This window comes from Macrobrachium nipponense, chromosome 47 (assembly GCF_015104395.2).
Source record: "Macrobrachium nipponense isolate FS-2020 chromosome 47, ASM1510439v2, whole genome shotgun sequence".
NCBI lineage: Eukaryota > Metazoa > Arthropoda > Malacostraca > Decapoda > Palaemonidae > Macrobrachium > Macrobrachium nipponense.
The window spans coordinates 17,545,103-17,557,981 of record NC_087222.1 but is presented as its reverse complement, the minus strand read 5'-3'; the positions used below and the strand labels follow the sequence as shown (position 1 = coordinate 17,557,981).

At 38.3% G+C, this 12,879-nt stretch overlaps 1 pseudogene; it reads left to right on the top strand.

Moving 5' to 3' along the window:
- Nucleotides 1-5,508: 5,508 nt before the first annotated feature.
- LOC135204737 (zinc finger protein OZF-like) overlaps nucleotides 5,509-12,879 on the top strand; it is a 500,203-nt pseudogene continuing 492,832 nt past the window's right edge.

Here is a 12,879-nt window from a genome sequence, read left to right as displayed (position 1 = left end):
TGAATAAAAATTACACACACTACAGTTATGGTAACATTAACAAACAATAAACTAGCACAAACGAAGAGTTAACACAAACTAAACTGAAGGCAACAAAGTTGTTCCGTTAGGTTCCATTGGGTCTTGAAATACACTTAAGAAATAAACGCCATGAACTGTACCCGAAGGAACAAGGAGACTTTCCCTTTCACAGCTGGAGCCCTCGAACGTCTCACACCTTCCTGTCAAAAAAGCAGAGAGGTAAACGGTAGACGCATTTGTAACCATTCCACCAACAGAAAGGGATAATTGCTAGTTAAATACAGTAGTTAACTAAGAGAGAGTATCAAAGTAATTGTATTTCAATTACAAAGGAAAAATGAAAACTTTCACTCATGAATGTACAAAATACTTACAACAAATTATGACGACAATCTGAAAACCTTCAGATATTTTAGTATATGTTGACGCTCCAACCCCATAAATTTTTCTGAACCTCAACTACAATGGTTCAGAAAAATGGAGAGAATATAAATTTCTCGACAACACATCCAGCATGAAGGAAGGGGGGACAGTCCTTAGTCCCAAAGGAGGAGAAGTGACAGAACTACTTCAAGCAGCCATGAAACAATATGACACCGGGCGAGGAGACCTTACCTTACCTTACCTTTCCTTACCTTACAGACCTTACAGTTCGTTCGGGTTGCCCCAGGTCCCTCAGTGTGAGGCACCTCTAATGTCTACCAGAGAGTTGCTAGTACATCTTCCGGTATATTTTGCATCTTCCAATCTTGGATGGTCTGGGATGCAGTTTAGATATTTGTCGAGCTTATTCTTAAACACATCTACGCTCGCTCTGATATATTCCTCAGATGAGCTGCCAACGCATTGAATAGATGCTGCATTATCGATGCTGGTGCGTAGTGGATTAATGTCCTGTGTGCTTTCCTTATTTTTCCTGGTATAGTTTTTGGGCACTATTAATCTACCTCTGCTGCTGCTTTCTGATATTTTTAGTTCCATGATGTTTTTCTGCTATTCTTCTTATCTGATTCCCATGCCTGAATTATCATGTAGCGTTTCTCTTTATCGTCCTTTCTAGACTATATAATTTTAAGGATTGTAGTCTTTCCCAGAAGTCAAGGTCCTTAACTTCTTCTATTCTAGCTGTAAAGGACCTTTGTTACACTCTCTATTTTGTGCAATATCCTTTTGATAGTGTGGGTACCTTATCATATTGCAATATTCAAGTGGACTACGAACATATGTTTTATAAAGCATAATCAATGTGATCAGCTTTTCTTTTTTGAAGTGCCGTAACAACATTCCCTCCCCATTTTTGCTTACATTTTGCCAAAAGAATTGCTATTTGATCATTGCATAACATGTTCCTATTCATCATCACACAAGGTCTTTAACTGCTTCCTTATTTGTGATTGTCTCATTATTAGGTCCGATGGGGCCGTACTATTTTTCATTACCAAAGAGGCCGTAAGGTTTGGTTTGCAGTAAATCCTTGCTGTTATTTTGTTATATGGCGCTAGGGGGGTGGTTCCTCTTCGCAGTATACCAAGGATGGCTTTCCTTTCATCTTCGTGGTGTTTGTTGTATGATATCCGATGGTATATCACTATTTCTTTGTCTTTGTCGTGGAACAAATTGAGAAGAATAAGTTGACAACTGACTATAAAATTACCATTCCTTTTGTTTTTTTAAGAATCACCAACAGAAAAAATTTCTAACTTGCTTGAGAGAGAAGAGAGAGAGAGAGAGAGAGAGAGAGAGAGAGAGAGAGAGAGAGAGGGAGAAATATTACGGCCACCACCGCACCAGGACAGGAGGCATCAGAGTCGCCTCACTATATATGTAATTAATATATATTTATGTATAATGTGTATATAATAACTTACTTTCAACTTTTTTATATAATTTCTGTTGTTAACATATTTATTTATTTGTCTTATTTTATGTTCCACTATAGTCTTTTGTAAATACTTAAAACTAGGTATCTGGCAATTGTACTACCTTTCCGTCCTCATGACGTCACAAAACGCATGTAGGCTCATATTTGTATCAGTACGGTTGAAAACGTCAATACGTATAGGTTGACGAAACAGCTTTCGCGTGTAAAAATACTGGAGTAAATGGAAGAACCCCATTATGTGTCCATTAGTAACCTGAATAATGAAGTAAAGAAAATAATTAGAAAATATGAAGCAATTTCAAAAAAGCTGGTTAACAGTGAGAAAGCCATTCTATTCAATGAATGTTGTATCCGTGAAAAATTGTGCCCTAGAAGTATTAAATATAATGGCCGGGCACGGTCGAGTTGGAACGAGGTGGAAAAATGCCTCCGACGACGAATGGAAAGAATCAGCAGAAAAGATCACCAAACTGCAAGAAGAAAGAGCAAACAAAGTGGAGTGAATTCTGTAATTCTACTACCACAGAGACCCAATGTGCTGTGCAACAACAAGTGGAAAGAGAAATAGAAAAGCATTCGAAAATAGTCAGTGCAAGGCATAGCAAAAAGCTTCTGATATTAAACGGTGGACCAGTGAGAAACGAAGAGAAAAAAGCCGGGTATATTAACCTATCAGGAATAGAGTTGAGTGAACACCAAAAGCAGTTACTAAATCTAGGGCCTGAACTGCCATTACATACGAAAACACACCCTGAATCCAAGAGGATTAATACAGAAGTATTAATCGATAAACTACTGCGACTGAAAGAAGAACGCAAAATCGAACTTAAACAAGAGTGCATCGCTGAATTACGGGTGAGGCCAATAGAACACGTGGTAACTACTTTAGTCGCATAGTCAGTCCACAGTCAAAAAAAGCAGCAAAAGAACTGAGAGAAAACGAAACCATAATAATACGCAAAGGAGATAAACCACAGTGTACGTCATAATGAATATAGATGAATACGACACCACAATGGATAATATACTAAGTGATAATAATAAGTTTCAGCCACTTAAAAAAGACCCACGAAATGACCTCAAAAAGAAAATGATGAGACTAACAGAAAAAGCGAACAAAGAACAGAGAACAGTTAAACTTTCCAAAAATCATCGGAGACTTTGCACCCGGATAACTGCTACGGCACAGTCAAGATCCACAAACAGGGAAACCCATTACGGCCCATTATATCCCAAATGACATCCCCCATGTATAAAGTGGCTAAGAAATCGAACGAAATTATAACGCCGTACATTCCCTCAATGTTTCTCGCTAAAATCATCGACGGAATTCATCGACCTACTGCAAGACACCGCACCCGACGAAGACATAGCATCCCTGGACGTTGAATTTACTAACGTACCAGTGGATGAAACAATACAAATCATTCATGGACAAGGATATACTGCTCTGAGAAACCACCAGTACCGATCCCCGAAAAAAATCTTAAAAGAGATGCTGGAAGCATGTACAAAGGAAGCCCCATTCCTCTCACATAGGGGCGAAATATATCGACAAAAGGACGGCGTGGCAATGGGTTCCCCCCTCGGGGGGGGGGGGTTTCTTTTCGCAAACGCATACATGGCACAACACCAGAAGAGGTCACATTTGAAGGAACACCCAAAACCCAGAATCTATGGGAGGTATATTGATGATATCTTTATCACAACAAAGGGGGACAATGACATAGAAGAATTAGTAAATAAACTCCAAGCAAATTCTACATTAAATTTTACGGTAGAAAGAAGTGATGAGAAGATGCTCCCTTTCTTGGACGTACTTTGTGACCCAAAAGAACAACAAATACAATACCACCGTATACACTAAAAAGACAGACGCTTAAATGCTAGAGGAGAATGCCCTGATGCATATAAACGATCTGTGGTAAATGCATACATAAAACGCATCATAACACACTGTTCCACGTGGAAAGCGACTAACGAATAAATCAACAGAGTTCAACAGCTGCTCACAAATAACGGATATCCAGATGACATGATCCAGCAAGTTGTCAAAAAGAGATTAGAGGCTTTCCATAATCCGACCCGAGGAACAACACACAAGACAAAGACAAAGAAATAGTGATATACCATCAGATACCATACAACAAACACCACGAAGATGAAAGGAAAGCCATCCTTGGTATACTGCAAAGAGGAACCACCCCCTAGCGCCATATAACAAAATAACAGCAAGGATTTACTGCAAACCAAACCTTACGGCCTCTTTGGTAATGAAAAAAAAATAGTACGGCCCCCATCGACGGGGAGAGAAAGAGGTTAAATCTGATATAGTATACAAATTTGTCTGTGCTGACGAGCAATGTCAGTGCCCCCCCAAAAATGCTATATCGGACACACAACCACCACACTCAAACGTCGCATGCAGGCCCACAGAAACCAAGGAGCCATCATCAGCACTTTGTGTATACCCACAATATACATTACAAGACTTCTCACAAACACCAAAATAATACACAAGGAAGGCAACTACAATCGTTTATTGATATCAGAAGCAGTCAGCATCGCAATACAACGTCCCAGCCTTAACATCCCAACGTGAGGGCCAGACCCGTTCCTTGCCCTCGTGTAGGAGGCAGACCCTTCAACCGCGTGGAACAAAACCCCCCACACGCGGGACAGAGCGACACTGACTTTCAGTGAATTAAACATATATGTAATTAATATATATAGTATGTATAATGTGTATATAATAACTTACTTTCAACTTTTTTATATAATTTCTGTTTGTAACTATTTATTTATTTTTGTCTTATTTTATGTTCCACTATAGTCTTTTGTAAATACTAAAACTAGGTATCTGGCAATTGTACTACCTTCCGTCCTCATGACGTCACAAAACGCATGTAGGCTCATATTTGTATCAGTACGCTTGAAAACGTCAATACGTATAGGTTGACGAAACAGCTGTCGCGTGTAAAAATACTGGAGTAAATGGAAGAACCCCATTATGTGTCCATTAGTAACCTGAACAATGAAGTAAAGAAAATAATTAGAAAATATGAAGCAAATTTCTAAAAAAGATGGTTACCGTGGAGGAAAACCCATTCTATCCATGAATGTTATATATATATATATATATATATATACCTATATATATATAAATATATATATATATGATATACATATATATATAATATATATATATATATATAATAAATATAATATTTCTCTCAGATTAATTTGAGTTCAAGTTCACATCATCAGTAGTGGTACAGACAGGAATGGGAATCTATGTTTATTCTCTGTAAAATGTCACATTGTTTTTTTTTATATATAATAACAGAAAAGTTCGATTCATGCTATTTTTGCCTTATTATAAATGTATAAAATATATACGTACGTTTATTTTGATATCAAGAAATGTTGTTGATTACTGTAGAATAGAGTGTAGTGATAACAGATACGATAATTTTTCATATGCATACGATACATTTTGCGATAATTTTGGTGAAAAAACGATAATTTTGAATCATCTGTACGATAAGGTGGTAAAGAAAATCTGGCCAGGGCGGCGGCGGTCGCCCTGGCCAGTCAGCCTAGCAGTAGCAGCAGAGGCATCATCAGTGTTTCTATTTGACGAAAACGGTGCCTACTGTCACGGCAGGCGGCTTTGTCATATAAGAAGAGGATCATAGGTACTATTTAAACGAAAACTATCCATTTTCTGTTTATGAAAGGAAGGAAGGAACCAAGAGACCAAGTAGACAAGACGATGATGCGTCGTCATCTATTTTTTTGGAATATTTTCCCATGAATCATCACTGGTGTCGTTTCATACAGCCTGTTCAATTTGACTTGAACCGCTCTTGGTGACATAACAGCGCCCATTTCCACCACATCAAGTCGTCGTCTGAGGTGAGTTTAACGGTTAAAGAATTGTTTCATTCAATACCTTTGTATTTTGCTTTTACAGCATTCATTGTTTCAAAACAAGCACCCAGTGGCCTCAGAGAGAGAGAGAGAGAGAGAGATAGAGAGAGCAACATTCCATTAATTAATATGTATATATATGATATATACTCGTATATATTACTCATCCCAAGAGCTCCAAAGTGCCATGACGATCGTTTTGACCTCACTGCGGCTGAAGGAATCGTTTGGAAGTATTTAGAATTCTCGAAATGTTCTTATAAGCGTTCAGAAAAGAATAATAGGCCTGAAGCAAAGATCGTTTCTTTCTTCATTTATATAGGTCTGTTTCTTCTCTTGGAGTCTGTCTTTACTTTAGTATTTGTTTCGTCCGCAAGTTCATTTCATACTTAAGTGGAAGTATCTTGGTACTACCCATTGTTTCAAATGACTGATGGGTTCACCCCCCCCCCCCTCTCTCTCTCTCTCTCTCTCCTCTCTCTCTCTCTCTCTCTCTCTCTCTCTCTCTGGGTGCTTGTTTCGAAACAACGAACGTTCTTCCTATGAGCAGCACCTTCAGACTCAGCTTGGAGCAGTCCACATAAGAAAGGCTATAAACTAAGAAAATCAGAAATTTGTTTCATAGGGAAGTAGTTTCTATTGGTATCCTGTATCATGAAAACCAATTCAAAAGGTAAAATAATCTTATCGGTAATTTATGAAGAATATTTGAAAATATGAATCCTCAGGGGGTCAATGGAGCCAGCTGGGTTCTCATAATGTCCACAAAGGACTTGGAACAATACTTCACGGCCGATTCATGTCAGTTAGCGTAGATCAACACAACCCCCCCCCCCCCCCCCCCTCTCTCTCTCTCTCTCTCTCTCTCTCTCTCTCTCTCTCTCTCTCCGTCCCAAACAGGCGGCCTTCTTCAGCCTCCACTAAAAACATATCCGTCCCTTTCCTTCGGGGTGGGTGGGGGTGAATTGAGAGAGTGGGTGGGTGGGCGGCGGAAGGATTTGTCGGTTAGCGAGGGGGGATGGGAGGGGGCGGACTTTGTCATATGTTTTTAAACATTTATTATGAGATATGGCGAACTATTTCGTGCAATACTGTAGTACTATACTACTTGAACATTTATGTTATTTGTACAGAAACTCTCTCTCTCTCTCTCTCTCTCTCTCTCTCTCTCTCTCTCTCTCTCTCTCTCTCTCTCGTGTGGTTATCCATTAACCGAGACTTGCAATTAGATATTAGCATGGAAGTTTAACTCTCTCTCTCTCTCCCTCTCTTTCTCTCTCGTGTGGTTATCCATTAAACGAGACTTGCAGTTGGATATTAGCATGCCAGTTTAACTCTCTCTCTCTCTCTCTCTCTCTCTCTCTCTCTCTCTCTCTCTCTCTCTCTTTCCGTTTTTTTCCGGCCAGGGAGATCCAGAGAAGCATTGGCTTTGTTCGTACTATTTTTTTTTATGTTTACAATGAACGTACCAGCACTTATTTTTCTTAATATCATACTTTTCCTTCACACTGGATGAAATTCAGTGTGCTGACATTCTGATCACTGAAATACGACAGTGTTGCAAGCCTTCCAAAATTCTCCATAATGGGAAGGATATAGATATCATCATTTGTTTTCGTCGAATGAACCAACTATTCCTTCAGAGTGGAAGAATTCTATATTAACATTCTGATCACGAAAATAAGTGAGAAATGTCGTTGCAATAAGACAATGTCAAAAAATATGAATGAATTATCTCAGGATGAAATTTATATATGTTGATATAGTTATTTCTAGTGGAAAATGTTTTGTTATAGTGCAATTGTAATAAGACGTTATATATATATATATATATATATATATATATATATATATATATATATATGTGTGTGTGTGTGTGTGTGTGTGTGTGTGTGTGTGTGTGTGTGTGTGTGTGTGTGTGTGTGTGTGTGTGTGTGTATCCTTAGAATGAGTAGTGAAGAAGGAAGAACTAGAGTGAGACGGTAGTCACGGGGCAATGTTTTGAGTAAAAAGCTGACGATGTTGTCATGAGGTCAGCAGCAGCAGCAGTGCAAGAGACTCAACAGCCCGAGCGAGCAGAGTTGGTCAAATTCTTGTGATACGTACTTCGTCTGTCGTGAGTTAATATATTATCTAATAATCATGTTATCCTTATTTAAAAGACGTTAATGCTTCTATCAAGTCCGATGTGACTGCTTGGTCATTTTCAAGAACTAATTTGATGCTATTCTTGTCTGATGATTCTCGCATCAAGTTCATGTATTTCTTTCTGTTAGTGAGTTCGTTTGTGCGCCTGTTAGGTACTAGGGTTTAAGGCGTGTTCGTTTGTGTTGTCTCTCTTAACCAACCGGTGATTGTTTGAAAAGCATCACTACATAATAATCTCCTGATGAGGATTGTTTTATTTGTAGGCTAATTAATACAGCACAGCCCATTATTTTCTGAAAAAAAAATATCTACTTTTCTTTTTTGTGTTTTCTGCTCTAATAATAATCCAGCGTTGTATTTATTAGGTTTGCTCCTATGTGTGTATTGGGATGTCTGTGCTTCTCACATAATAAATTGATTAATAATCTGAAATATTTTCCTTTTAGGGCGCTGATGCCCAGATTGAGTGGAAGAAGATGACCACTCTCTCTCTCTCTCTCTCTCTCTCTCTCTCTCTCTCTCTCTCTCTCTCTCTCTCTCTCTCTCTGCAGGGAGATCATAATATTAGCATGTACTACTACCGTTCTGGTGTGGTAGGCGGTGGCTAATAAGTAGGCCTAACTGAAGATTAATTGGTCATGTTTTAGGTGTTAAGAATGTGACGTCCATTCCGCTTCATACATTAGTACAAATGTATGAGGTTTGTGGTTGAACTTATTTCAGCATCAGTGGCTGACACGCTTGTCTCTGTTCACGGAAATGAACCTGTTCATTCATCATGATTATTCATTATACTACATTCATTTCTCATAACAAACCAGATTGGAATATGGAATTAAAATTTTGAAAACGAAGATAAAAGTAACTCTCTCTCTCTCTCTCTTGTTTTTGAATGATCTCTCTCTCTCTCTCTCTCTCTCCTCTCTCTCTTCTCTCTCTCTCTCTCTCTCTCTCGTTTTTGAATTGTGGATTTGCTCACCGAGCGTTAGTTTTATTCATTATGAATTATGAAAACTGACCCTTTTTTTTAGTTTCTACTCAGGTACTATTCTCGTATTGGACAATGTAGACCAGAGAAGGAAACTGCTTGTGATGGATTGTGCTAGACCTAGAGTAATTTTTCATGGTCTCTTACATTTATCTGGTGGCCTCTTTACCCGATTATATTCTTGCAGAGTCAGGAGGCCTACGTATGTGTCACATGGGGAGACATCATTTTATTTCCTTAAAGCCTTCTTATTTCCTGGTTCTGTAGCTGCCGTTGTCTTCAAAGCCACTGGCACGAGATGTAGAAAGACACATGACTACTACTCACGTCACACTTTATTAAAATTAGATATAAAGTTCAAGTTGATGTCACAAAACACTAAGCCAACTTAAAGCTTTAAATTCACGTAACACTAAAGACTACAACTTAGGTTGACCATTATTTTAAGGACTTATAGTTGGTCAGTACTCCAAGACCTCAGAACCAATGATGAGTACCATGCTAGTAGTACAAGGCGACGAGGTTCAAGAAACTGAAAACAACAAAATATACAAACTTACTAAAAGTGTGGGATAGAAATTCCATAATAAACAAAGAATTAACAATAGTTTGAATATAACTAGAAAACACCACATACATGAAATAGAATATATACAAATTTCAGTAAAGAAATAAACTTACATCTCTGTTACTTTAAGTTACATCCAATATAAGCGAAACGAATTTCCAGAGAAGTGTTCTTAACACTGAAGACTTCTACTGATCTACTCTGTCAGTCATCAAAAACCTTGATCATAAAGAAACGTTTATTTCCGGAAACTCATACCTGTTACAGTGTAGTTCCAACACCGAAAACTACCATTATAAACAGTCTGTTCAATAACTACTCAACAACAATTAACATAAATGAACAAATTACAGAAGTAGCAATCCAAAGTAGACTAAACAATGTTTACATGTAAAAACGGACAATTTAACCGTATTCACCAAGTTGAAAACTAAATTTATTAAATAATTATATATACAGTTGGTTTCTATAAAAAGCTGCATTTACATTCTCGGCCTTATAATTTTTTTTTCTTTATCAAAATCAACCATATCTATAAATACAGGTAATATGAATAACATCTATAATAAATGTAATATACTCTCAAGTCCTTTGATCTACATAAAAGTAACTAATATAATCACTGTTCCTCTCCTTCAAGGAGAAGAACAAGCTTTTGAATGGGTCAATGGAGCTCTGATGTTTGTGTGTTTAAGACTACACTATTTACAAAACTAGTTCTGCCCTTTTCAGTGCTGATAACACGACTCACCATCCACTTGCTCCTTAACTGATTATCATCTTTTATAAGAACAATATCACCAACTTGAAGGTGTTGTTTTTCCTTGTTCCAATTCTGTCTCTCTTGTAATGTTGATAAATATTCTCTTCGACATCTAGTCCAGAATACGTTAGCCAAGAATTAAACATAGCGCCACCTCTGTCTCAGATACATATCTCCTTTTTGAAAAACACCAGGTGGTGGCATCACGACACTTGATTTCTGTGTGAGAAGCTGTGCTGGACTGAGTGGCTGTAAGTCATCTGGGGTATCACTGGCTGAGGTCAAAGGACGGTCATTCACTATAGCCTCAACTTCTGTGAGAAGAGTTCGGTAACTCTCATCATCCAGTCGTCCAGCATGTTCTTTGAAGAGAGGAGTCAAGACCTTTCTCACAGTTCTAATCTGACGTTCCCACACACCTCCCATATGACTAGCTGTAAGGGGATTGAAGGTCTAGCTGATGCTTTCTTTTGAGAGGAAAGCCCTGATCTGATCATCATTTCTCTCTTGCAGTGACTTCCTCAACTCTTTCTCAGCTTCATAAAAGTTTGTCCCATTGTCACACCAAGTCTTCTTTACATTTCCTCTTCTAGAAACAAACTTCCTTAAAGCATTTATGAAGGACGATGTGTCTAAGGAATTGACTTGTCTCCGTATGAATTGCTCTGGTAGACAAACTATTAAATAATACACCGTACCTCTTCCTGGTTTGCCTTCTTCTTTGACTTCCTGTGGCCCAAAGAAGTCAACACCTGTGTGTGTGAATGGAGCAGCTGGAATTACTTTTTCCAATAGTAAATCAGCCATCATATGGTTTTTTCTACAAATGACAACTTCTCGCATAGAGGGAACGTACTGTTGACAAAATGCCTCTCCTTGTAAGCGGTTTTAGGTCCAAGCTTGCGGAGAAGGTAAAGTAGTCCTTTTCAATATTACATGAAGACCAAGAGTTTTTCTGCATGAAGTTCATCATAGTCAAGATCAAATGTTTGAAGATCTTCTGAACAGTCCTCTTGCGCGATTGATTTCAACACCAGCTTCCTATATTACTCACAAACTTTGTCAGCTGAAAACCTCTTTCTTTCAATGCTGCTGTAACATCTTTCACAAGTCTTAATGCCTGCTCTTCTGAAGGTTCAAACTTTAAATAATCATCCACATAAATGTTAGTCTTAATGGTGTGTTGATATCTGGACCATGCTTTTCCTTTGCATGGTCCAGCTGATGCCCTCAAAGTGTAACTGGCGATGCTGGGTGATGATGCTGCTCCAAAGATGTGAACACCCATTTGATACTCTTTAAGTTCGCTTTCAAGTTCACCGCCAGGCCAACATAAGAAACTTAGATATTTATGTTGGCGGATTTTGGTACCGAATCTTAGTAAATAAAACATAGATTCTATGTCACCCGTTCAAGGCACCCTTTCTACACAAAAATCTGATGAGAACTCCAACCAGGGAATTAGTCATATCAGGACCTTGCATCAACTTGTCATTAAGGGAACTACCCTAATCTTTTTTTTTTTTGGGGGTTTTTTTTTTTTTTTTGGGGGGGGGGGGGCGATGGTAGAACACCATGATGAGGTAGATAACCATGCTGGCTGTTCATCATACAACCAATCCTCTGGAACCTTATAAGCATATCCTTTCGACACCAATTCCTCAACAAATTCCACATAATCTTCATTGTACTTTGGTTAGTTTCATTTTTCTCCTTTGCCATTGTGCTTGTTTCACTGCCTGTTCTCTATTGTTTACCAAGTTAACTTTATTGGTTCTAAATGGTAGGTGAAGCAAGCTGGTAGTGTCCATTAGTAACTGAAACTGAATGTTTTCTGCCACTTCTTTGAGGAACTGTTGATGATCTTGTGACAGACCCTTCTTATCAGGAACTCTAACTACCAACAAATCTTTCTCACTAAAGTCTCTTTCAAAAACTTGAAGTGGGTCACAGCTGCAGAATGAATACATCAATCCTTTACCCTTTCAACTTTCCGAAGACCAGACATGGTGACATGAAATACTGTTCTTCTCTGGGAGTATTTAGAATGTAGAGTGCCACTAAAAGTCCATCCATGGTGGTAAAGAACTGCAAAGGAATCTTGACCCTTGGCTGGAAGCACCTCTAATGGTTGCAGTACTTTAGAGCAATTACTGCCAATCAATAAACCAATCTCCAGATCTTTTCTATAATCAAGAATCAGGTCAGCAACATTCCTCCAGACTAAGCGTACTACTTTTCTGAGCAATTCTGGTTTTAGTATCTGTTGATGACTCACTGGGATATCTTGATGAGCGAAGGTTTTTGGCAGATCAGTAGTGTTGTTTCCTTCCATATCTGTAACACAAATTATGAACTGCCAAAGTATTCACAATACTTCCCCCATGCATGGTTTGGAGTTTTAAACATATCTCTGTTCCAGGTGTACCTATCTGTCTCGTAAACTCTCTGTGATGGAACAACCAGGGCTGCCATTATCAAAAAAGGCATAAGTGTCCAAAACTTATTTGTTTCATTTCTGATATACTTTTACTGGGAGAATAGCCTGTAATATTGTTTTAACTTCACTGACATGA